Below are 26,384 nucleotides of genomic sequence, written 5' to 3'. Positions count from 1 at the left end.
TTTTAGAGTTCAAGATCTAGGAAAAATCAAAGTAGTTCCAATGGTAAACAAGAAGTTTGGGATGCAGTGCTGTAGGTTTGTTGTGTCATGGCATGATTGGCTAAGGAAGCTTCCACTGTAGCATGATGTGGGAACCCAGGAAATTCCTCGGGCTGCCCTGCAGGACTCGAGACCCTGTCAGAGGGCTCAGAGACCTTGGCACAGAGCCCAAGACCCCAGTGCCTTGGATTTAGCCCTTGGAAAAAACAATTCCCAACCTTGTATGAAGAATGACGAGCCACAAAATGATAGTGAATTTAGCACAGAGTGGAAAAATAGATTTTGGGGGTTTTTAGAATGGGGCTTCAGGGGGCAAGATGGAGGAATCTGGGCATGTCCAGCCTTTCTCCTTCTTCTTCTTCTTGGCCTCCGTCTTCTGCTGTGATGTTGGCACTTTTCGATTGGTTTAGAGTAGAAGCTCACTGTCTAACGTAGATGATAGGTATTGGAAAGTAATTGTAAATATTGTACAGGTAGTTGTTTTTAGTATAAGAAGATAACGCCGCCCCGGCGGGGGGCAGAGTGCCTTAGACTGTCTTGCTGAGTGGACCTCAGCAGGACAGGAAAAAGAATTTTATAGATGAGATACAAGAAACAACCTTGAGACCGAGAAATTAAGAGCTCTGACTCCTTCTTCCACCGCCAGGCTGGGAAAAGAGACTTTCTAACTTATCTCAGGGTCACTCTGAGCAGCTAGAGACCCCAAGAGCATGAGTCCCTAAGAGGAAATATTGAAGGATTGGGTCCAAAACATAAATATCCTTGTTGGCCATGTCTTCTTGGCCAAGAAATCCTTCAAAGCTCTTGGAACTACAAGTCTTGCGGCCCTGTGAGCCATGCGTTGCAGATGGGAGCCAAACTCACCCTTCCTGTCTATGTAGAAGAGAAGAAAAAGCAATGGCATCATCTAAAAAATTCAGAAGTCTGCTCTCTAGCTCCTTCCAAACTCCTTCAAGTGGCCCAAAGTGTGATTTAGCTACAAATAGATGACAGGGACTCTTAGTGTTGGCTCTTTGACTCCAGAGCGGCTGCTTTAGAATCTTTCCCATAACCCTGTGTAGTTATGTGCCAGCAATGGATCATTTGAAGAAACTTTCCTGTCGGGTTCGGCTGTCTGTCTCTGCTCCGACACGGGTAGAGTGGTTCTTGGGTGGCACGTGTTTCAAAGGACGAGTCTGGACTCTTCAGCTTTTCGGTCTTCAGATTGTTTATTGCTTCTTATTTACAAAATTTTTTGTTTGCTTAACAGAGGTCTGATCTGCAAGGCAGCCACAGGCACTCTGACCACCCACGGGGCGGTCATGTCTTTTTATACTAAAATCTACGTACATGATATTTACTTTTATTTTTTAATACTTTTCACTCATGTTAGCAAGTGCACTTTCACTATAAACTAATCTCCAAGTGCTAACATCACTACAGGAGATGGAGGACAAGAAGAAGAAAGAAGAAGGACGAGACACGCTTTGATCTCTCTATCTTGTCTCCATAACTCCCCTGTATCAAAAACCTTAAAGTTTATATTTCACTCTCTAAATGTGTCTTTTTTACACCCTTCACTCTAAAGTGATTCTCATGTCTTCAAACTCTTGTCACTTCTGTGGATGGATCAAAATCAAGCTACTAAACACTCTTGGCAACATTCTAGGATTTCTGAGACTCCTAAGGGTTCTCTTGGCATCTCTGGACATCGGGAACAATGTGCTGAGATCCCACACTTTCCCAAATTTTAGTTTGTTTTTTTTTTTTTTTTCTTTTTTTTCTCCTTTTTTTCTGCTGGAAGGGCTATCCATTAACATGGGTACAATTTTTAGTACATTAAAACTAAGTAAAACCGAGAGAGAGATATTTAACTATTTTAGAAATATTATCTGCTAGTAACTTCTCCTTTTCTAAAGGCAAGCTCTCAAAAACTAACCTTAAAAAATTTGTAACTTGGATTATTTAGCAATACCCTGATACTGATAAGAAAGCAGTCATTGAAAATTCATTTTGGGATATGATCGGGAACACAATATATATCTGCCAAATAAACCAGGATTTCTCTGTTACTAATTATTTACCATTATTCCATATAATAACTAAAACCGTTGAAAGATTTAACAGAGAAAAAATCTTGCAGTCGGTAACAGACACTTCCCCTTCAAATACTAATGAGATTGATAAGGACTCAGAGGAATGTCACATGCATACGTCACATCAGCCCTTAGGTGCTAAAGTCCCTCTCGCCTCCGTTACTCCTAAAGCAGAGGTTACGCTGCCCTCCGCCTTTCCCCCCCCACCTCCCCCCCGTCCGCGTATCCTGTCTTATCTATACTCCACACATCCCCCCTACCCCCGGCTCGGCTTCCTCCTTGCTTCCGCTCCCGGGGGTCCCTTTTCCTGCCTCTGCCGCCCCCTCCCCTGCTGCGGCCACCGAGGAGAAGTCAGGAGGACATGGAGGAGGTGCTCAGTCGTGCTTCTTTTCTGTCTGGAACTCTCTGAAGGCCATTCAGGGAGCGAGTAGAGGGGAACGCAGCTGCCCACGTGGCCCCGGCAGAGCTCAGAGGGCCCGGCCGGGGAAGCCCAACCCCCACCGCGGGGGGACCCGCATGCCCCCGCCCCCCGCCGGAGCTCTGCCGTCACCCACACCGGGACCCCCCAGAAACACCTCCCGGGGACCCCCGATGTCCACCCGAGGGCCATCTGCCTTTGGAGCCCTGCCAGCTCCAAACATCCCCCCAAAAAAACCCAAACCCAGGCACTCCTAGGATATTTGGGCCGCGCTCCCCCTGCCCGGGCCCTTGCGGGATGGGGGGCGATGCTCCCGGGGCTGCGAGGTCGAGGTCAGGCAGCGCCACAGCCCCGCGATTCATCCTCCCCTCTCCTGCTGCTGCTTCCTGCTGCCGCTCCGCCTCTTCCTCCCTCCCTCCCTCTCCTTCCCCGCTCCCGGAGCCCTCGCAGCCCGCGGGAGGGGCGGGGATGGAGCCGGGACAGGTCGGAAAGCAGAGAGGGCTGGGGGGGATGCCAGGAGTGGGAAAGACTGGGCTGTACTGGGATCATCCTGGGAGCAGCTCCTGGGCGACTGAGTTCTACTGGGATCATCCTGGGAGCGAGGAGGAGCAGCGCGATGGCTCCAGCGCTGGGGCTGGGGGCGCTCCTGGGGGGCCAGGGGGGAGTGGGACCCCCGGCACCGGGACCCTGAACCCCCATTGCCGGCATCGAGACCCCCCTGCTCCCCTTATCCGGCAGCGGAACTCTCCTGCTCCTCTTAGCCTGCACAGGGACCCCCTGCTCCCTCTGGCTCATGGGGTGCCGCCTTTGCGTGGTCCCCATTTCAGGGCCCAGGGTTCCCAAGGGTCTCCCTTGTCCATGGTCCCAACATCTCCAGGCTGCCGGGATTCCCCCGTTCCGGGGTCCCCCTTATCGGAGTGTCCGACCCCACAGGCTGCAGAGGCTCCCCCAGCTCCGGTGCCGCCCTCTCCGCTCTCCCAGCCCCCAGCCCGCCGGTCCCGGGCGATCCCCCCGTGGCTCCAGGCTGAGGATGCAGCGCCTGCCCCGGGCAGCCCAACCCCCCCTGGGAGGGTCCCACGCACCCCCCGGCCCAGCACCGGGGCTCTGCCGGCATCAACACCGGGACCCCCAAAATTCTGGCGGGCCGGAGCCGCCAAGGGGCGCCCGGCCCTTGGCCCTGTTGTAGATACATATTGCAATATTGGCTTTTCGCAAATATTCAAATGGATTTTATGTGTGGTGTTAAAATAACTTTGTTATAAAGATACAGTTTTTATTTCTGTTGTTAATTAAGCTTAGACATAGTAGTGAAATAGCTGATATAAGTATGCTTGTGTTAAAATGCCTGCTTGGATAGGGTAACATCCAATGAACGTGGGATGAGGACATCTGCTGCAGATGTGCCAACTATCAGCACTCACCGTCTGAAGGCAGTGTGGACCGGGGCCAAAACTGAAGGTGATAATAAAAAAGGACTAAAACCACAACCAAGGAATACGCATGCTCTAAAAAGGTGGAACCGAGGAGGAGCGATGCTAAACAGTTCTTGGAATATGGAAATTAGTTTGGGAAAAAGTTTACTATGCATAAGGGTCTATGAATATGCAACAGGTTGATGTAAGGAAAAGGTATTTAAGGGCTATCCCCGAAGATAACAGGGGGACTTGGTTCAGTGCCAAGATGCACCCGGCCGTAATAACCTTTGCTCCGTGATCCTTGTCTCCCCTTGTCCTTTATTAAACTCTAAATCTTCACAGGAGAGTGAACGTGTTTTTTCACAGCCCCGAGCAGAGAGCTCTGCCCGGGGGCTCCGGGCAAAGGCGGCGGCGCTCGGCAGCGGCCCCAGCCCGCCCAGCCCCGGGAATTGCCCCGCACCGGGACAAAATCCTGCCCCGAAGGAGCCCTTGGAACGCCCGCCCGCGGCTCCTCCGTGCCCCAAAGGTCCCGGCAGCTGCCCCCGGTGCTGCCGCAGCTGCGGCTCTGGAGCAGGGAGGCTCTGCGGGACCCCCGGGCTGGGTCCCCTCCCAGCCGCGCCCGCCCCGGGGCTGATGCTCGGCCCGGGCTCTCTCGCTGCTCCGGCTCCCGCACAGCCCCGCTGTGAGCGGGCACCGAGCGCCCGGCGCCGCAGGGCCCCGAGCCCCTGCCCGGCCCAGGGTCAGTGTCCATCGCCGGCCCCTGGCCGGGGCTCCGGCCACTGCCCGGCCCCGGCACAACCTGCAGCTCCCAGCGCAGCTCCCTCCAGCCGGGCACTGCGGGCTCCCGCCGGGCACAACATTCCGTTCATGGCATCTCGGTTATCTCTGCTCACATCTGCACAACCAGCTGCTGCTGAGGCAATCCCAGCTCCCACTGAAGGCTTCCCACCCAAAATGCTGCCTTCAGCTCTGACACACCATTAAGAAATCCAAGAGCAAAACTGAATCTGATTAGAGAATCTTGCAAAGTCACATCTGAGAACATTTTGTAATAAAATCACAAATAGTAACAGAAGCTGAGAAAGTCAACAATGATAGAAAACAAGCTTCCAACACTGGGACTAGAAGAGCTCAGGCAATCCATTTGAATGGAAGGAGCCCTCTCTTTCTGACATGTGAGCAATGCCATCGAATTTCCCAAACCAGGCAGATAGGGAGCCCTGGCAGCAGCAGCTTCACACACAGCAATGACACAGAACAGGGCAGGGCAAGAGGCTGCCAAAATTATAACTTCTACTTGCAATGAAGAACCTTTGTTTCCAGTTCTACTCTAGCCACTATTAATATAGAGTCAAAAAGACTAAAACTACTAGTAATAATAAGAACTGTACTATTAATAGCAAAAAAAAAGATAATGGAAATAATAAGAATTAATAAAATCCCTGCCATACTTATACTAGGTTTGCATGGCCAGGTTTTGGTGAGGGGCTTTAGGAGCACCTTCTGTGAGAGGCTGCTGGAAGCAGCTGCTCCTCCACGTCCCAGAGTCAAATCCAGCCGGCTCCAGGATGGACGAGCCGCCGGCCAAGGCTGGCCCAGTTAGAAATGGTGGTAACACCTTCGGGAAAAGAGATTTAAGAAAAAGAAAATGGGTGATTGTGTAGTTGTAACTGTGAGCAGGGAAGAGCAGGGTGAGAACATGTGAGAGGAACAACTCTGCACACCCCAGGGCAGGGCAGGGCAGGAGGAGGGGCAGGAGCTGCTCCAGGGGCTGGAGCTGAGATTTCCTGGGGCAGCCCCTGGGGAGGCAGCTGGGCCCCTGTAGCCCCTGGAGGGCCCGGAGAGCAGAGATGCACCTGCAGCACCTGCAGCAGCACGTGCTGGAGCAGGGGGTGCCTGAGCAGGGGCTGTGACCCCATGAGAAACCTGTGCTGGAGCAGGGACCCGGCAGGGACCTGCAAAGCCGTGGAGAGAGGAGCCCACGCTGGAGCAGGGTCCTGGCAGGACTTGTGAGCCCATGGGAGAGTGAGGCAGCTGCAGAAGTTTGTGAAGAGCTGCTGTCCGTGAGATGAACTCACCCTGGAGAAGTTCATGGAGAAGTATCTCGGGGAGGGACCCCATGGTGCAGCAGGGGAACGACTCCTCTCCCTGAGCAGCAGGAGAAACAACGGGTGATGAACGGAGCAGAGCCCCCAGTGCCTGTCTGCCTGCACCACTGGGGGAGGAGGCAGAGCTGGGAAGGAGGGAGGATCGGGCAGAAGGTGTTTTTGAAGCTTTAGTTTACTTCTCACTATCCTGCCCTGATCTGGATAGAAATAAATTCAATTAATATCTGTAATTTCAAAAATGCTTTGCCCATGATGGCATTTGCTGAGTGACCTGTCCCAGTCCTTAACTCAAGCCATGAAGCCTTCATTCTATTTTCTATTTTTCTCCCTCCTGCCCATCTCTGGAGGGGAGTGAGAGAGCAGCCATGGTGGGTGCCTGGCATCCAGCCAGGGTGAAGAGACAACACTTCCTTTCCTTCATTCTTTCTTTCCTTCCAGAGGTCACAGTGCAGAGGTTGAGTGGGGCTGTGATGGAGGGAATGGAGGTGGCAGGGAGTAGCGGGGACAGGAGGCACAGGGCTGTGGCACCGGCACCCGAGGGGCCCGGGCAGCTGGCAGGGGGCAAGGCCTGTCCCCCTGGGCCAGCAGCAGCCCCATGCCCTGCCCAAGGCGCTGCCAGCAGGGGCTGGGCCCCAGAGGCAGGGGCAGAGCCCAGCCCCGGGGGCAGCGTTTGCACCCCGAGCCCCGTCCAGCCCAGCCTGCCCCGTGTGCGTAGTGAGCGCTGGCACGGCTGCCCTGGACAGCGTGGCCTGCTGGGGACACTGAGAGCTGCCCCGCTGTGACCCTGCCCTGGGCACTGCACAGGCACCACCCAAATCCCAGCCAGCAGCACTCCTGGGCATGGCCCAGGCACTGGAGAGCATCACAGCCAGCCCCGCTGCTGCTGGGGATGTCCCAGGCACCAGAGCCCATCCCAGCCCTGCTCCTGGGGATGTCCCAGGCACCAGAGCCCATCCCAGCCCTGCTCCTGGGGATGTCCCAGGCACCAGAGCCCATCCCAGCCCTGTTCTTGGGGATGTCCCAGGAACCAGAGCCCATCCCAGCCCTGCTCCTGGGGATGTCCCAGGCACCAGAGCCCATCCCAGCCCTGCTCCTGGGGATGTCCCAGGCCCTATGAGTGTTGCACTGGGAGACCCTGGAGGAGGTTCTGGGGCAGCTGATCAAGGACCCCCTGCCCCGGAACTGTCCCCATGTGCCCCCATCCCAACGCCTCGTGTCCCCTGTAGTGGCTGCCCCATTCCCACAGTCACTCCCCTTTCCCCGGCCCGTTCCCATGTCCCCCCTATCCCGTTCCCATCCTGCTCCCATCCCAGTCCGGATCCCATTCCCTGTCCCTGTCCTGTATTCCTGATCCCTGTACCGTATTTCCAGTGCCATTTCAGGTCCCTGGCCCTGTCCCCATCCCCATTCCCGGTCCCTGTCTGCAATCCCGGTCCCTGTCCCCATTCCCTATCCCCATTCCCGGTCCCTGTCCCCATTCCCTGTTCCCATTCCCGGTCCCTGGCCCCATTCCCGGTCCCCATTCCCATTCCCCTCTCACCAGACGCCGCCAACATCGCTCCGGCCCCCCCGGCCCTCACATGACCGAGGAAGCCCCGTGCTGCTCCCACCCACCAATCCCAGCACGCCATCGCTCCCGTATTTGCATAACCACGCCTTTTGTCCTGGCTCCGCCCCCCGCCGGCTGCAGCCCATCCAGGCGCTGTTTGCTCCCAGTTCCCTCCCAGCGCTCCCAGTAAGAGCGGGACCGGCAGGGAGAGCGCTCCTAATTCCTGCCCGGTGCTCCCACCATCGTTCCCAGCGCTCCCAGTATCACTCCCAGTGCCGGACGGGGCGGGGCCGCTTTGGAACCCCCCCAGGGCAGAGCGCGGCTGCTTTTGGGTGCCGGCACTGCCCGGGCCGGGCTGGGAGCGGAGATGGAGCGGGAGGGAGAGGAGGGAGAGAGGAGGAGGAAAAGGAAAGGGAAAGGGAAAGGGAAAGGGAAAGGGAGGATCGAGAGGAAAGGAGGAGCAGGAGGAGGAGGAGCAGGAAGAGGAGGGACAGAGCAGGAGCAGGAGGAGGAGCAGCACCAACCCCACGCGGTTCCCCCGCTCGGGCCGGGGTCCCCCGGCATCGCCCCCCGGAACCGCAGGTGAGCGGGGAGCTCGCCCCAAATGCATTGGGCGGTCTCCGGCAGGGTGGTTTGGCAGGGCAGGGGATGTTTGGATCTTGCAGGACCCCAAAGCTGGGCCGGAAATGGCCCTGGAGGGATCTTGGGGTGTCCCACGTAGTGATTGCCCGGTACCTGCAGGCAGGGGAGTGATGTTGGGTTTGGGGATCTCCGGGAGAGCTGGGGGAGAACGTGGGAGCCCTGGAGTGGGGAGAGCGCAGAGGGGCGATGCCGGAGCCAGGGGATCCCCAGCAGCCTGGAGGAATGGGGGAGGCTGGGGATGAGCAGGGTCCGGGCTCCCCGAGGCTGGAGGGAGCAGTGACTTCTCCACCTGCACTTGGGCAGCGGGACCATTAAACCCAACATGCTGATCCCTTGTTTTTCCCCAAACCAGGATTCCCACACTTTGGCCAGATGGAGCAGGAGACTGCGAGGAAGAGGAAGATGGCCCAGGAGCCCCAGGCAGGTGAGGAGGAAGTCAGTGCCCCTTTCCCCCTCTCTCCTGCTCCATCTCCCAGCCCAGCACAGACCCTGGCTGCAGGACAACCCTGCTGCCAACGCCGTCCTGCTGGGGATGCACTGGGGGGATCTCCTTCCCCTTCCCTCTGGCACGGAGGCAAATCCCATCCTCTCCTTGTCCTTCCTCCCCCAGGGAAGGAGCTGAGGATGGAGAGCAGGGAGGACAAATCCCCACAGCAGAACCTCATGGAAGAGGCCGTTTTGAGCGACTCCAGGGCACAGGAATCCAATGGGGAGGAAAAACCTTGGAGATCCTGCAGGACGAGGAGCTCCAAACCCAGCACAGGGTGTTCTGAAGAGGAAAGACCCAACCTGAGCCAGGAAGGTGGACAGAGCTTCAGCCAGAGCTCGGAGCTGGTGGCCCAGGAGCAGCTCATGATGGGGAGAAGCCCCACAAGTGTTTGGAGTGTGGGAAGAGCTTCAGGCAGAGCAACACCCTGATCAGCCACCAGATGATCCACACCGGGGAATGGCCCTACGAGTGTGGGAAGAGCTTCAGCTACAGCTCCGCCTGTTGGATCGGCGGGAGAAATGCGGCACACAATATGAGTGATCAGCAAGTCTCAAACTTTATTGATAGTCACACTTATTTATATTGGTGTTAATGAAGCTCATACATATTGCAAGGCTGAGCTCATTATTGGTTAGTTACTTATCAATCAACTATGCCTACTTCTGCATTCTTATGGTTATTCTGTTGCTACTTCTACATTCTTGTAGTTATTCTATTGAAACTATCTTCATCTTTTTGGCAAAAGATCCTCTTCCCTATCCTGTTGTTGCACCAAGGGCACAATGCCCTTGTCCACTATTGGACACTGACTGCTGACTCCTAGACTTGTCTCCTTGTTGCTTAACCAACGGTATTATGTCAACATGACCTTTCTCAGCTAGCCAACTGTCCACAAAGCTCTCCACATCTGCCCTCATCACCCACCAACGCATCCACACCGGGGAGAGGCCCTATGAGTGTGGGGAATGTGGGATATGCTTTAGCCAGCACTCCACCCTGATCTGCCACCAGAGGATCCACACTGGGGAAAGGCCGTACAAATGTGGGGAATGTGGGATGATGTCGCTGTCGAGGCGGTCACGACATAAAGCAGAGACCACAAGCAGTCTCAGTTGGCAACACTTTATTATTGAATATGGCTGATTTTTATACACTTTCCAATTGTTTATCCTTCTTCTATCTTTACTATTGGCCACAATAAATCAACATAATACTATTGGTGAGAAGTTATAATGACTTAATTAACTTTCTAAAAATGTTTCATCCAGCTGCAAAGTTCTTCTATCTTTCTTCTCTCGGTCTCCTTGGTTACAGCCTTGGAGAGAGCTCCTTATCAGTTTCTTCTTACTTCTCAGTTTCTTCTTGCTCCTTTAGCTAACAGGCCCGCTGTTAGCCCCTTCCACAGGATGACCTTCAGTCAGAGGTCCAAACTGATCATCCACCAAATGATCCACACAGGGGAGAGGCCCTACGGGTGCACCCAGTGTGGGAAGAGGTTTCAGACCAGCTCCCATCTCCTCCTGCATGAGTGGATTCACACGGATGAGAGGCCCTTTCGCTGCCCTGACTGCGGGAAGGGCTTCAAGCGCAACTCCCACCTTGTCACCCACCAGCGCATCCACACCGGGGAGAGGCCCTGTGAGTGTCCCCAGTGTGAGAAGAGCTTCACCCGAAGCTCTCACTTGACCAGACACCAGCAAAGGCACCAGTAAGGGAAGGCTTGCCAATGCCCTGATTGCAGGAACAGCTTCATGCACCACTCCAGTTTCAACCCCCATGGGAGAGCCCTCATTGGGAGGAGCCCTGGTGATCCATGTTCCCTGTGATCCATGCTGGGAAGACACCTGTCCCTTGTCCTGCCCCTCCAGTGACACGATGTGGCATTGAAAAACATGAGGGTCTGGCCAAGGCCCTGTCATTACATTCACTCCCACCTCAGGTCATTTCCAGGGGCAGGAAAGGGACTCTCTCTCTCCCTGAGGAGAAGGGTGTCCTCTCCAGGCAGGGGGAAATATGTGGCCAGGGAGAGCCAGTTGTTGATGTTGTAGTTTTCTCTGCAAATAGTTTTTCTTATCCCTTCTGTTACCAATATTTCTTCTGTTCCTGTTTGTTCCTTATCTCGTTGTTGTTCCCAAAAAATTGTTCTTATCCCAGCCCGGGATCTTTGCCTTTTATGCTTTCCATGGGAGGCGGGAGGGCAGTGAGGGCAGGGCGGTTTTAGCAGGAGCAGGAAATTGGGGAATCCCATTCCTGAAGCCCAGCCCGTGGAAACCGACCATCCCAGCTGGTGCCAGCCCTGGTGGCCATGGCAGCAGCCTTGGGAGCGGGTCCCTGGCTGGGGCTGTGGGAACCTCTTCCCTCTGGTGCCCAGGGACAGGAGTGGAGGGGACGGCTGCAGCTGAGTCGGGGCAGGCTCAGGTTGGATGTCAGGAAAAGGTTTTTGGCCAGAGGCTGCTGGGGCCCTGGCCAGGCTCCCCAGGGAAGGGTCCCAGCTCCAGGGCTCTCTGAGCTCCAGCAGCGTTTGGCCAGCGCTGCCAGGCCCAGGCTGGCATTGTTGGGGTGTCCTGTGCAGGGCCAGCAGTTGGACTGGAGGATCCTGATGGGTCCCTCCCAGCTCAGCCAATTCTGTGGCTCTGGGATCCCATGAGCCTGGGGATGGGGCTGCCAATGGTTGCCATGGCAACAGGCTCTGGCTGCAGGCCTGAGCTGGTGTCCATGGCAACCACCCCCTGGCATGGGGTCTCCATGGAGCTGCCAAGGGACTGACCATAGCAACAGGGGGCTGGTGATGGTTGCCATGGAAACTGACCATAGCAACAGGGGGCTGGTGATGGTTGCCATGGAAACTGAGCATAGCAACAGGGTCCTGGTGATGGTTGCCATGGAAACTGACCATAGCAACAGGGGTTTGGTGATGGTTGCCATGGAAACTGACCATAGCAACAGGGGGTCTGCTGATGGTTGCCATGGAAACAGACTGTAACAACAGGGTCCTGGTGATGGTTGCCTGCTAGTGATCAGATTTGTCACAGGCCCTCCGAGGGGTTCCATGGGGACTTTCCAAGAGTCTCCAGTCTGTTCCAGAGCTGGAATGTCACACGCAGAGACAGGGGCTCCATGGAGACCTCCCAGGGCTTTCTGGGGATGGTAAAGAGCCCTGTGGTCAGAGGCAGTCACAGCCATTCCATGGTGACATCCCAGGGCATCTTGGGCTGCAAAGGCACCGATCTGTCACAGGCACTCTTGGGGGCTCCCATCCCAGGAGTCCCCAGGCTGCCAAAGGGCTGGGATGTCCCTGACACTCACAGGGGTTCCTGTCATGGGCACAGTGGGAGCTTCAGGCAAAAGCTTTGTTTTTTTATTGGAGAAACTCCTTCTGAGTCATGAGATGGAGAAATGACACCCAACAGACACCATGGATCCTCAAACCCCTGCAGGGCCCCTAGACTTCAAAAATTCCTTCTAAGAGAGGAGACTGGGAGCAGCTGGATCCAATCCCAGCCCCAGAATTTGTCAAAGGTTTATGTGTAAAAGATTGGACAGGTGGATAAAACTTTAACCCAATTTCTCCCACAGGATTAATGATGGTATACCAGATAAATTTATATAAATAGAGCTCTGATTGATTCTGATCATGATCAGATAGAAAGATCTTAACCAGAGTTATTTACTCTACAGTACAGGAGCTATAACAATTATTACAACATAGTGCTCTAGGAAGCAATATTGAAGTCAAGAGGGCCTTGCTGGAGTTGTTGGAGCCCATTGCAGGCAGAGCCTCCTGCTCCAGCAGGAGCTGCCTTTCCTGTGCCATCAGCAGGGCAGGTCCCGCTGCAGGAAAAGCCCCAGGCCAGCCCCAGCACAGGGAAGGCCTCGGGCACAAGGGCAGAGTGCCGTGCTGGGAGCTGTGCCAGGGAGAGCCTGAGGCACCAAAGGCATCTTGGCAGCAGCAGCTGCTTGCAGGCCATGGCCAGAAGCCTCCCTTGGCAGCCCGGCCAGCCTGGTGGCCACCACTGCAGAGCTGCTGCCTCAGGGCTCATTCCTGGCTGGGCTCTGAAAAGCCACTTCTCCCCCAGGAGGCTGACTGGGAAGCCATTGGCCCCAGCACCTTGGGGACAAGATATCAATGACAAAACTCTTCATGCCAGCAGAGCCAAGGCAGGGGCAGAGGAAAGGGCAGAGCCAGACCCAGGGGACAGGGGTGCCGTGGTGATGGCTGTGAGGTCACTGCCCCTGCAGCAGCCTGGCTGCTCTCAGCAGACATTCTGGCCAGAAGCGTTGTGAGGCCGCCCAGCACATCAGAGAACCCACACTACAGGAATTCTGTTCTTGAGGATGAGAAGGTTTCACTGGGTCAGGTTGCACAAAGCTCCTGCTCTTGGACAATTCCTGGGATGGGGAATTGGAATCCCAAAAACAGTTACAGTTTTGTGGCACTCTCATCATTGTAAAATATTCCTCCTTCTAATAAATGTAAATCCACCCTCATCCAGTTTAAAGATATTGACCCTTGTTCTGTCACTGCAAGGTTTGGGAGAAAATAACTTTGACTGCTTTTTTCCATTTTTACAGACCTTGGAGAGGACCCAAAAATCTCCCAAGATGGCGTTTGGAGGCCTCATCACTAAACTAGCAGGAAGAGGCTGAGGGCTCTGGGGTCAATGGTGTGGATACTGAGGACAGAACAGGAGTAGCCTGGGTGGGATTGGAGGGTGGTTTCAGAGAGGCTAGAGCTTTTCTTCCTTGTGGGAATGAGCCTGAAGAAGACATAATAGCACCAAGGACAGCTGGGGAGGCCCCAAGTGGACACCAGGAGAAGGGAATTTCCCTGCCAGGGCAGGGCTGTGGTGCAGCACGTCCCCCAGCAGGAGCCTGGAGCAGCCCAAGGCTTTGTGTGGGCAGGCAGAGGCAGGCAGGAGGCAGAGCTGTCAGCAAAGGAAGGGGCCAGCCAGGTGGGGCAGCCAGAGGATGCCAACAGCCTGCAGGGACAGAGGCGCAGGTTTGCCCAGCACCAGAGACACCTTTGCCTTGCTTGTCCCCACCTGTCATCACTGCCACCAGTGTTCTGCTCTACCTGGAACCTGGGGACACTTTCTCAGTTGTGTCCTTGGCAGGGATCTCTTGAAAGTACAAGAAACGGCAGCATTTCAATGTAACTGAGTTCTTGAGGGTTTTGTGACATCACAGAGCTGGCTGTGACATCACAGAACAGTATGTGAGGCCATAGAACAGACTCTGCCATCATAGATTGTGGCTCTGTGGCATCAGAGTGTGAGTTGTGAGATCACCAGGTGGCTCTGTAACATCAGAGAGCAGGCTGTGACATCACAGAACAGATTGCGACATCACAGGGTGACTTTGTGACATCAGTCTTCTGTGACATTAGAGCACTGCTGTATGACATCACAGGGTGACATCATAGAGTTGGGTCTGTGACATCACAGGAGCTGTGTGATATCTCAGGAGGCTTTGTGACATTATGGGGGCGGTGTAAGATCACAGAGGTGTCCTTGTAACATCAAAGGGGGCTGTGTGATGTAACAGGGGCAGTATGACACCACAGAGATGGCTGTGTGATATCACAGGGGCTGTATGACATCCCAGGAGGCTCTGGGACATCACAGAGATGCTGTGTGCTATCCCAGGGGGTGTGTGTAAACACAGGAACCTGTGTGACATCACAGGGGCTGTATGACATCACAGGAAGCTCTGTGATATCAGAGAGATGGCAGTGTGACATCACAGAAATGGCTGTGTGACATCTCAGGGGCAGTGTGACATCACAGGGGCTGTGTGAGGTCCCTGGGGAGGTCACTCTGCCCCGGCCCCCCTCACAGTTCCCCCCAGAGCAGTCCAACCCTGCTCGTGCACACCGGGGTCCCCTGTCCCCCTGGGTTCCCCTGCCCCTGGCCCCGCAGCCTCCCCCAGAGGATGTTCCACGAGATCGACCCCAGAGCCTGACACGGGGCCGGGGGGCCGGGGCCCTGGGGGTGGCACAGGGGGACAGGGACCCCCCGGCAGCGTCCCCGTGTCCACCAGGGCCAGAGCCTGGGCCAGGGCTCCTTCATCCTGGCACCAACGAGGGCTTGGGAGCGCTGAAAAAATCCCCAGCAAGGGAGCAGCAAAAACCAGATTTAATATTAAGGGACAGCACCACAAAATTCCTTGGGAAGAGTCATTCTGCTCCTGACTGGACATTTCTGGCACACCAAGGAAACAAAGCAATGACAAAACCAAACTAAATCCAGGCAATCAAACCAGAAATGAACTGAGAACTGTCCTTATGTGTGTGTGACACAAGGACAGTGAGGGCAAGGATAAAAGTTTATCAGAGCTCAAGTTTAACAGGACTTAACTTATACCTTAGCCATAACTGATACCTTAAACATTAGAGTTTAGCAAAAGAACAGCACTTAACAGTATTAAACCTAACTTACAACCTATGACTTTGCAATTTAACAGAGGAATAACACTCAACAATATTTAACTTAGCTAATAACTTATATTAAACTTAACAACTTAGCAAAAGAACAACTCTTAGCAGCATTTAACTTTGCTTAGACCTCGTGACTTAACCTTACTGATATTTGGATATCTGACTGACTCAGCTATCCAAGGCACTCCAACCCCTCAGAGACCAGCATTTCTGCCACATTTCCCCAGCACAGGCACTCCTGTGTGCACACAGACACAGAGTCAGTGCAAGGCACCTGTGAGCAATTCCCCTGAGGGCAGGCAATGCTCCCTGTGGATCCTTTGGCATCTCCCCAGTGGGTGAAGGGTTGAGCCTGGAGGAGTGGGGGGATCGGCCCAGGCTCTGTGGTTGTTGGGGATCCCCGAGTGCAGCAAACGGGAGAATTCCCAGCTGGGAGAGGCCCTGCTCAGAGGGAGTCGCTGGCCCAGGAGAGCTCCAAGGGCTCCTTTTGGAGCGCTGTTTGCAGGGCCCCAAGAGAGGGGCTTCAGTCCCAGCAATGGCTCATCCTGGCCGCACTTGGCACCAACAGCTTTCTTTGGCAGTGTGAGAACAGGGATGTTGTGCCACTGAGGGAACAAAAACAGCTCCCAGGGCTGCTCCTACAGAAAGCAGGAGCTGGTTGGGCAGCAGCAGTGCCTGGAGCAGACAGTGTTTGTTGATGAGCTGCAGAGGAGCTGAGCCCAGGGGCTGTTGGCCAAGGCCGAGGCCCAAGGAGCATTTCTCAGCTGGCAGGGCGGCCTGAGAAGGGCAGGGGGGAATGCAGCAGCACAGGGCCCATGGAACCAAGGGACCATTGTGACACTGTGGGGCCCTGTGAGACCAAGGGACCATTGTGACACTGTGGGGCCCTGTGAGACCAAGGGACCATGGTGACACTGTGGGGCCCTGTGAGACCAAGGGACCATGGTGACACTGTGGGGCCTCGTGGAACTGTGGAGACCATTATGACACTTTGGGATGTCATGGAGCCAAGGGGCCATTGTGACACTAGGAGACCCCCTGGAGCCAAAGGTCCATTGTGACATTGCAAGGCCTCATGGAACAATGGAGAAAGCATTAAGAGACTTCACAGCCTCATGGAACCAAGGGGACATTGTGACATTGTGGGGACTCATGGAAGCCTGGAGACCATTGTGACACTATGAGGCTCAATGGAATAAGCAAAGCATTGTGACACTGTGAGGCCTCATGGAATCAGTGAGACCATTGTGACCCTTGGGGTCTCCCCACAGAACCAAGAGGACCGTTGTGATACTGTGGGGCCTGGTGAAACCAAGAGGCCTTTGTGACCCTGCAGGGCTGCATGGAACCAAGGGTCATTGTGACGCTGCAGGGCCTGATGTCATCAGTGGTCCATTGTGACACTGGGCAATCAAAGAAAACCTTTGTGACACTGCAGGGCTGCATGGAACCAAAGCTGCATTTGACACAGAGGGGCCTCCTGTGGCCAGTGGTCCATTGTGACACTGTGGAGGCAAAGGAGACCATTGTGACACCGCAAACCCCCAGAGTCCAAAGGTTCATTATGACACTGCAGGGCTCCATGGAATCAAGGCACCATTGTGACACTTGAGGGTGCCATAAAGCCAAGGATGCACAGAACAGGTCTGGCTGGTGTGGCCTCCCATGGACGGCCTGACTGGTCCAACTGACCCTGGCCGGTTGAAGGTCTCCTCTCATCTGCTGCTGAAACACTGGGGCTTTGTGCTTTCCTTCCTATGGAAAAGAACTGTCCTTCTCCTCCAGGCATCCATGGCCAGAATTGGGATTTCACCTCAAATGTCCTTATACACAGGGATTGTTCCAATAGGAATATTGCCAGGACAAGTCTGTCTTGCAGGGATTTCTCAAGGGTCACTTCCAATCTGTCCCCAAAACACGGGAGAAAGTTCCGTGCTTTCCTTCCTATAGGAAGGAGCTGTCCTGCTTCTCCAGGTGCCCATGGCTGAGATTGGCTTTCCACCTCCAAAATTCCCTATATACCAAGACTGCTCCCAGACAAAATCTGCCATTCCTGACAAGTCTGGCTGGCCTTGGCCTAGTGAGGCTCTCACCTGCCTTCTAAACACTGGGACTCTGTGCTTTCCTTCCTATGGAAAAGAACTGTTCTTCTCAGCCAGGTGCCCATGGCCAGAATTGGGATTTCACTTCCAACATTCCCTATTGTGACAGACTGGAGGAGATTGTTGGCTCAAAACATTTTGTGTGTGGGGGAAAGGAAGGGGCAGGTCCAGCCTTGCCCTGCCCTGGAACCCCAATCCCTCCAGAGCCTCTATCCCAGCCCAGCAGTGGCTGCCAGTCCCTGGCACAGCACAGGCAATGCTCCACAGCCACCTCTGCAGCCCCCAGCCCAGCTCCTGAGGGACCAAATGAGCCCAAGTCCCACCTGGGGGAAGGGCCCTGCAAGACCAAGGGGTATTGAAGGCTGACCACAAGGCAAGCACAAATATTTACCATACTACTCTTGGAATTTCGATCTGAACAGTGCTGGAATCCAGGGCTTGGTAGCTGTGTGTGTGCTTCTCTGTATCTTTTGTTTCTTTCTCTCTTTCCGTGTCTTCTTCTCCTTCATCTAATTCCCTCTTCTTGCCAATTTTGAGTAACTTAAAATTGAACCGGCTTAGAGTTGGTGAAGTTGAATGGGCCAAGTTAATGCTTTGAGAAGTGTTTTTTGTTGATTGAATGTCATATTAAGCCTTTTGCCAAAGTTTCTGTGGTTTTCTAAAGTTCCCAGGAAAGGCTCTTTTGTTGTTTTGTTGGTATTTCTCCAGTGAGTCCAACTCAGAGGACACAAACAATTGTAATTCCTTTTAAATGTCTCCTTGAAAGAGCTGTTTGGGGGATGGGGTCAAGGCTTGTCTGTGCTGCTTGGCCCAGCCCAGGCAGGGCTTTCCCAGCCACATTCCACACTCCATTGCCCAGCTGGAGCCACTGGTGCCTCTGAGTTGTGCTGCCCCAGCCCCAGGGACGCTCTCCTTGTCTGCCCATTCCCCCACGGTCTCTGGGCAGGGATGGCCTCACTGGGGGCTGCTGACATCCTCAGACACTTGGAGGCTGCTGCTGAATTTTCCTGCTCCAGAGGCTTGTTCAGCCTTCAGCTCTTCAGTGCAGGAATTCAGTGTCCCAGGGCTCATTAACATTCAGAACACCTTAACAAGCCAAGCCTCTGGGAATCATTTGATGTAATTTCCAAAACTTCTGTGGTTAACACCTTTCATAAGTGTATTCAAAGTGAAGTTATTATATTTACAAAGACAGTGAGAAATTATTTTTTTTTTTTTTAGGTTTTTCTTCCTTTTAATTCATTGACATGAGCAATCTCCAATTGTCACTGAATCCAAGCACCTCCTCATGCAATTTGAATGGATATGAAAATCAAGACCCTCCATGTCTGACAATCAATCAGATTCTGTCCCTACCCCCAGCCCACCATTTCCCCCATCCAAGCCCTGACACTCAGAGCAGCCTTGTGCAAATCTGAGCTCCCTCCAGCCCACACTGGACCTGGCCAATAGACCATAGCTGAACAGGATACAATTTAATATCAATCACACAATTACAATAACAATCACTCAATTAAAAACTCTTCAATGAGCTATGTGCAACATGCCAGCAGCATCTGAGTCCACCATCCACAAGGGATTTCCATACTAGATTTAATTTCAGACAAACATTGTTCTGTGAGTGAGATAAACACAATTAAGTTCTTGTATCAGGATGCTCGTCCTGGAGTGGGGGCAGAACACCTTCAATAATTCCCGATTTGCAAAGCTGTCAGTGGTGGATGGAGAAGGGAGGTCAGGCTGCTTTTGGTGTTGAGGAAATGCTGAAACCAGCCTGACTCATTTCATCTCCTCCTGTCCTGGCTGATCTCCCCTCTTTCCCCTCCCACCCATTGGCTTTTGTCTCCCAGCAGGCCCCCGGTGAAGAGCCTGGCTCTGTATTCTCCATCCCCTCCTCGCTGGCACTGCCAGGCTGGGATGAGGAGCCCCTCAGCCTTCCCTGCTCTGGGCTGGACAAGCCCAGCTCTCTCAGCCTCTGCTCACAGCCCAAGGGCTCCAGCCCCACCTTGGAGGCCCTTCCCAGGCCCTGCTCCAGCTGCCAGACATCTTTCCTACCCTGGGGAACCTTACCCAGGCCACAGTGACCTGGGTAATCCCTGTCCTTGATGTCCTGGTCACACAGCCCTGGCCCCTTGTCCCCGTGTCAGGCTCTGGGGTGGATCCTGTGGAACATCCTTTGGTGGAGGCTGTGGCTCCAGGTGGGCTGGGGGGATCCCAGGAGACAGGGACCCTGCTGTGTAGTAAACGCCATAGATTTAGGAAAAGCACCATGGAGAATATGAACAATAGGAATGCTGAAACAGCAAAAGAAAATTCCTGTTTCCCTGTCCTCCACCCTTAACCTATCTCTGTAACCCTATAAGGCAATGTCATGTTAACCCCTTACCATTGGTCAAGCTTGGATCCTTTCCAACCCTATAAAAGAAGCATACTGTACCCCATTAGGGGAGAAAGAAGAAGAGCAGAGACCCTTCACGGACCTCCCCAAACAAAGCCATCTCCATGGAACAGCCTGCGCCTTCTCCTTCTCCTCTCTCTCTGTCTGCTGCAGCCTCAAGCCCGGGGCACTACTACCAAGCAAGCAGAGCTGAAATCCTGAGAGCTTGCAATCACTATAGAGCTGATAATCACCATGCTTGCTAGATAGTAGCCCCACGGCATTGGCATGAGCTAGCTAGCTTTGGGCACCCAGTCCCTACCCAGGGACTGAGCTCCTGAGCCCTATTGCTCTGCTTTATGATAAGGCCTATCAGAGAGGTTATTAAAGTGGCGCCCAACGACTTCAGACCCCCCCAGAGGCGATATCCATCGGCTGAGCAACGAAGCCCCCCCAGGGTTTTCTGTGATTGCCTGTTTGGGAAGCCGCTCCTCCTGTGAAGGGATTTTTCATTTTAGAAAATCGTATCCCCAGGAGGGTCAGTTCGACACTCAAAACTTACATCTGAACGAGAGAAAGTTCCGAGAAGAACTGACGTCAGCAGACCCCTTCCACAGATCTTGGACCCCAGGAACTGTAAGTATTAGCTAATATTGCGCGCATAACTTCGGGGCTCCAAAACTTTTTTTTCATTTTTTTCCTTTTTTTTTTTCACGTTTTTTCTGCTGGAAGGGCTAACCATTAACATGGGTACAATTTTTAGTACATTAAAACTAAGTAAAACCGAGAGAGAGATATACTTAACTATTTTAGAAATCTTATCTGCTAACAACTTCTCCTTTTCTAAAGGCAAGCACTCAAAAACTACCTTAAAAAATTTGTAACTTGGATTATTTCGCAATACCCTGATATTGATAAGAAAGCAGTCATTGAAAATTCGTTTTGGGATATGATCGGGAACACAATATATATCTGCCAAACAAACCAGGATTTCTCTGTAACTAATTATTTGCCTTTATTCCACATAATAACTAAAACCGTTGAAAGATTTAGCAGAGAAAAGATTTTGCGTTCGGTAACAGACACTTCCTCTTCAAATACTAACAAGATTGATAAGGACTCAGAGGAATGTCACATGCATACGTCACATCAGCCCTTAGGTGCTAAAGTCCCTCTCGCCTCCGTTACTCCTAAAGCAGAGGTTACGCTGCCCACCACGGTTCCCCCCCCACATCCTCCACCCCTGCGGGACCTGCGCTGCCTATCTCCACGGATCTTGTCTTATCTGTAACTCCATACATCCCCCCTACCCCCAGCTCGGCTTCCTCCTTGCTTCCAGTCCCGGGGGTCCCTTTTCCTGCCTCTGCTGCCCCCTCCACCCCTGCGTCGGCTCTGCCCCCCTCCGCTGCGTACCCCCCCACCCCCGCGCTGGTGTCCCCCACCATCCCTCCCGTTGCCACGCCCGCCACCCCCGCTCCCCCCGCCCCAGCTCTGACCGGCCCGGCCCCTCCCGATGGCTCCCCGAGCCACAGCCCCGCCGCTCCCGAGCCCGTGTCCATCCCCTGCCCCCTCCCCCTGCTCCCTGCCTGCCACAGCAGGGGGACCTCACACAAGCACAGTCCCACCACACCACCCCGTAACCGCGGCACCCCAGACCGGTACCACTGCCTGCTCAACCCCACTCCCCCCATGCCCGCACCCCCACCCCGCCCAGCCCCCCTGCCCCCACTGCGTGTCCTCCTAACCCCCCGCCCACCCTCAATGCCACCCAAACGGAATCCCAGACACCCCGAACGGTGCCACCCCCCCACCCAGTCGTGTGCATGCTGTGCTGCCATCCCAGCTCCACTGGCGCCTCCCCCCGGCCAGGTCATGCCATGTCTCCCCCCCCCAGCCACTGAAACCTTTGAAAAACGCTTCTGAAATCTTTGAAAAACGCTTCTAAATGAAAAAAGCATAAGTCACGGATAGCAACCCCTCCCCCTCCCCCCAGTCCTCCTCAGAGGACCAGAGCTCTTGCAGTGAATCTGATTCTGATACGATCCACACGGATCCATGGGCTCTTATTAAAATAGAAGCGACAAAAGCTGGGGACTGGGAGCTGGCACAGAAAATTAATGCTTTCCCGGTAGAATATAAGCAAGGACAGAATGGTGGCGAGTCCACTATAAAGACATGGAAGGCTAACTCAAATAAGGAACTAGTGCAATTAAGAAATATAGCCAAAGAACATGGGCAAAGCTCACATATTTTTAGAAATTTCTTAGAAGCCATGTTCTCAGCACGTCTTACTTCCCCACGATATAAAAAGTATTTCACACTGCCTCCTGTCCTCAGCAGAAAATATGTTATGGGAAAGGCATTGGAAAAGACATTTAAAAACATTCTCAGATTCATATTCTGCGGATGCTAATAAGACGAATTTTACGGTAGTCCAACTAGCTGGTGAAGGTGACTTACAGAAACCAGGGGACCAATTGGAAACCTTGAATAACGAGGCACTGCAGGACGTTGTTCTCGCAGCAAAAACCTCTTTATTTCTCGTGCATGATGAGTCAATGCCAACAATGCATTTTTCTACTATTAAACAAGGGATAGATGAAAGTTTTATAAAATTTTGGTGCCATTCGAAATTGGCAAGCTTTGCTGGATTTCTCCAAAACTAAAGCTGCCAGCAACTAGAACCCTGCAAGGTCTTAGAGCCCTAAAGGACATCTTTCATCTGATCCACAGACGCAGGGGAAAGGACTACTTTTTCCCACAAATATTGGCCTCTGTTTGCAGCATCTCGCCCTGACTGACAGGGAGGTGCCAGGTTAGCAATTGGCAAGCTTTGCTGGATTTCTCCAAAACTAAAGCTGCCAGCAGTTAAGACTCTTGAAAGTCCTTAGAGCCTCAAAGGTCATATTTCAAATGATACCCTGACCCTGAGCAATGACTTCTTTTTCCCACCAGAAATTGCATCCATTGGAAGCATCCCATGCTGGGCATCAGGGCTGTGCTATGCTCCAAAGGGGCCAACTTCGCTGGATTTCTCCAAAACTAAAGCTGCCAGCAGTTAGGACTCCTGCAAGGTTTTAGAGCACTATAAGGCGCCTTTCAACTGATACCCAGACCCTGAGTTAAGGACTTCTTCTCCACGAGGAAAATTTCCTCTGTTTGAGGCCACTGACTCTGGCCCACAGTGCGGTGCCAGGTTTGAAATTGGCAAGCTTTGCTGCATTTCTCCAAAACAAAAGCTGCCAGCAACTAGGACCTGGCAAGTCCTTAGAGCCCTAAAAGCCACCTTTCAACTGGTACGGAGACCCGGGGGAAATGACTTCTTGTTCCCAAGGAAAATGGCCTCAATTGCAGCATCTCGCCCGGACCGACAGGGCGGTGCCAGGTTAGCAATTCGCAACCTTTAATGGATTTCTCCAGAATCAATGCTTCCTGCAAGTCCTTAGAGCCTCAAAGCCCATATTTCAACTGGTACCCAGAGAAATTACTTCTTTTTCCCACAGAAAATTGCATCCATTTTCAGCATCTCGCCCTGGCCATCAGGGCTGTGCCATGCTCCAAAGGGGCAAACACCACTGGATTTCTCCAAAACTAAAGCTGCCAGATACTAGGACCATGCAATTCCTTTGAGCCTCAAAGGCCACCATTCATCCAGTACCAAGACTCTTGGAAAATGACTCCTGTTCCCCAAGGAAAATTGCCTCTGTTTGCAGCATCTTGCCCTGGCCGACAGGGTTGTGCCATGCTCCAAATGGGCAAAATTTGCAGTATTTCACCAAAATTAAAGCTGCCCATAAATAGGACCCTGCAAGGTTTCAGAGCACTTAAAGTAACCTTTCAATTGATCCCCAGACCATGAGGAAAAGACTTCTTTTTCACCAGGAAAATGGCCTCTGTTTGCACCATATCACCCTGATTGACAGGGCAGTGCCAGGTTAGCAATTGGCAATCTTTGCTGCATTTCTCCAAAACTAAAGTTGCCAACAGTTAGGACTCATGTAAGTCCTTAGAGCTTAAAAGGCCATATTTTAACTGATACCCTGACCCTTAGCAATGACTTCTTTTTCTCACAGAAAATGGCCTCCATTTGCAGCATCTTGCCCTGGCTGTCAGGGCTGTGACATGCTGCAAACAGGCAAACATCACTGGATTTCTTCAAAACTAAAGCTGCCAGCAGCTAGGACTCTTGAAAGTCCTAAGAGCCTCAAAGGCCATATTTCAACTGATACCCTGACCCTGAGCAATGACTTCTTTTTCCCACAAAAATTGCATCCATTTGCAGCATCTCACCCAGGCCATCAGGGCTCTGCCATGCTCCAAAGGGGCAAACACCGCTCGATTTCTCCAAAACTAAAGCTGCCAGCAGTTAGGACTCCTGCAAGGTTTTAGAGCACTATAAGGCACCTTTCAACTGATACCCAGACCCTGAGTTAAGGACTTCTTCTCCACGAGGAAAATTGCCTCCGTTTGAGGCCACTCGCTCTGGCCCACAGTGCGGTGCACGGTTCGAAATTGGCAAGCTTTGCTGCATTTCTCCAAAACAAAAGCTGCCAGCAACTAGGGCCCTGTAAGTCCTTAGATCGTCAAAGGCCATATTTCAACTGATACCCAGACCCTGGGGAAATGACTTCTTTTTCTCAAGGAAAATAACCTCCGTTTGCAGCATCTCGCCCTGTCTAACACGGCTCTGCCCTACTATAAAGAGGAAAACACCACTGGATTTCTCCAAAACTAAAGCTGCCAGCAGTTAGGACTCCTGCAAGGTTTTAGAGCACTACAAGTCGCCTTGCAACTGATACTCAGACCCTGAGTTAAGGACTTCTTCTCCACGAGGTAAATTTCCTCCGTTTGAGGCCACTCGCTCTGGCCCACACTGCAGCACCAGGTTCGAAATTGGCAAGCTTTGCTGCATTTCTCCAAAACTAAAGCTGCCAGCAGCTAGGACCCTGCAAGGCCTCAGAGCCCTAAAAGCCGCCTTTCAACTGGTACGCAGACCCTGGGGAAAGGACTTCTTTTTCCCAAGGGAAATGGCCTGTGTTTTCAGCATCTCGCCCTGACCGACAGGGCGGTGCCAGTTTAAAAATTGGCAAACTTTACTGGATTCTCCAAAACGGAAGCGGCCAGCAACCTGTAAGTGCTTAGAGCCTGAAAGGCCATATTTCAACTGATACCCAGACCCTGAGCAATGACTTCTTTTTCCCACAGAAAATTGCCTCCATTTGCAGCATCTCACCCTGAACGACAGGGTGGTGCCATGCTCCAAACAGGCAAACACCACTGGATTTCTTCAAAATTAAGCTGCCAGCAGCTAGGACTCCTGCAAGGTTTTAGAGCACTACAAGTTGCCTTTCAACCGATACTCAGACCCTGAGTTAAGGACTTCTTCTCCTCGAGGAAAATTGCCTCCTTTTGAGGCCACTCGCTCTGGCCCACACTGCAGCACCAGGTTCGAAATTGGCAAGCTTTGCTGCATTTCTCCAAAACTAAAGCTGCCAGGAATGAGGACCCTGCAAGGTCTTAGAGCCTTAAAGGACACATTGCATCTGATCCCCAGACCCTGTGGAAAGGACTACTTTTTCCCACAAATATTGGTCTCTGTTTGCAGCAACTTGCCCAGACTGACAAGGAGGTGCCAGGTTAGCAATTGGCAAGCTTTGCTGGATTTCTCCAAAACTAAAGCTGCCAGCACTTAGGACTCTTGAAAGTCCTTAGAGCTTTAAAGGCCATATTTCAAATGATACCCAGACCCTGAGAAATGACTTCTTTTTCCCACAGAAAATTGCATTCATTTGCAGCATCTCGCCCTCTCCATCAGGGCTGTGCCGAGCACCAAAGGGGCAAACACCACTGGATTTCTCCAAAACTAAAGCTGCCAGCAGTTAGGACTCCTGCAAGGTTTTAGAGCACTACATGTCGCCTTTCAACTGATACCCAGACCGTGAGTTAAAGACTTCTTCTCCACGAGGAAAATTGCCTCCGTTTGAAGCCACTAACTCTGGCCCACAGTGCGGTGCCAGGTTTGAAATTGGCAAGCTTTGCTAGATTTCTCCAAAACAAAAGCTGCCAGCAACTAGGACCCTGCAAGTCCTTAGAGCCCTTAAAGCTGTCTTTTGACTGGTACGCAGACCCTGGAGAAATTACTTCTTTTTCCCAAGGAAAATGGCCTCCATTTGCAGCATCTCGCCCTGGCCATCTGGGCTGTGCCATGCTCCAAAGGGGCAAACACCACTGGATTTCTCCAAAACTAAAGCTGCCAGATACTAGGACCCTGCAATTCCTTTGAGCCTCAAAGGCCACCATTCATCCAGTACCAAGACTCTTGGAAAATGACTCCTGTTCCCGAAGGAAAATTGCCTCTGTTTGCAGCATCTCCCCTGGCCAACAGGGCTGTGCCATGCTCCAAATGGGCAAACTTTGCCGGATTTCACCAAAATTAAAGCTGCCAGTAAATAGGACCCTGCAAGGTTTCAGAGCACTTAAAGTAACCTTTCAACTGATCCCCAGACCCTGAAGAAAAGACTTCTTGTTCCCAAGGAAAATGGTCTCTTTTTGCCGCATCTTGCCCTGACCGACAGGCTGGTGCCATGCTCCAAACAGGCAAACACCACTGGATTTCTCCAAAACTAAAGCTGCCAGCAGTTAGGACTCCTGCAAGGTTTTAGAGCACTACAAGTCGCCTTTCAACCGATACCCAGACCCTGAGGAAAGGACTTCTCCTCCATGCAGAAAATGA

General features: G+C 52.9%; 2 long non-coding RNA genes across 3 annotated transcripts; one reads left to right on the top strand and one right to left on the bottom strand.

The window, feature by feature from the left end:
- Positions 1–4,968: 4,968 nt before the first annotated feature.
- On the bottom strand, positions 4,969–7,635 carry LOC143696139 (uncharacterized). 2 transcript variants are annotated; one of them, XR_013185547.1, is made up of 3 exons: positions 7,596–7,635; positions 6,026–6,252; positions 4,969–5,565 (listed from the first exon to the last, which is right to left on the bottom strand). It is a non-coding gene; the product is annotated as an uncharacterized LOC143696139 (long non-coding RNA). The 2 variants fall into 2 exon arrangements; XR_013185546.1 differs by lacking the exon at positions 7,596–7,635 and having other exon boundaries at positions 6,026–7,221.
- Positions 7,636–7,740: 105 nt separating this feature from the next.
- LOC143696138 (uncharacterized) lies at positions 7,741–10,882 on the top strand. Its single transcript, XR_013185545.1, has 3 exons — positions 7,741–8,186; positions 8,599–8,670; positions 8,857–10,882. It is a non-coding gene; the product is annotated as an uncharacterized LOC143696138 (long non-coding RNA).
- Positions 10,883–26,384: the final 15,502 nt, after the last annotated feature.

This window comes from Agelaius phoeniceus, chromosome 29, assembly GCF_051311805.1.
Source record: "Agelaius phoeniceus isolate bAgePho1 chromosome 29, bAgePho1.hap1, whole genome shotgun sequence".
Classification (NCBI taxonomy): domain Eukaryota; kingdom Metazoa; phylum Chordata; class Aves; order Passeriformes; family Icteridae; genus Agelaius; species Agelaius phoeniceus.
The sequence above is the reverse complement of the archived record's forward strand: the minus strand, read 5'-3'. Positions and strand labels throughout refer to the sequence as shown.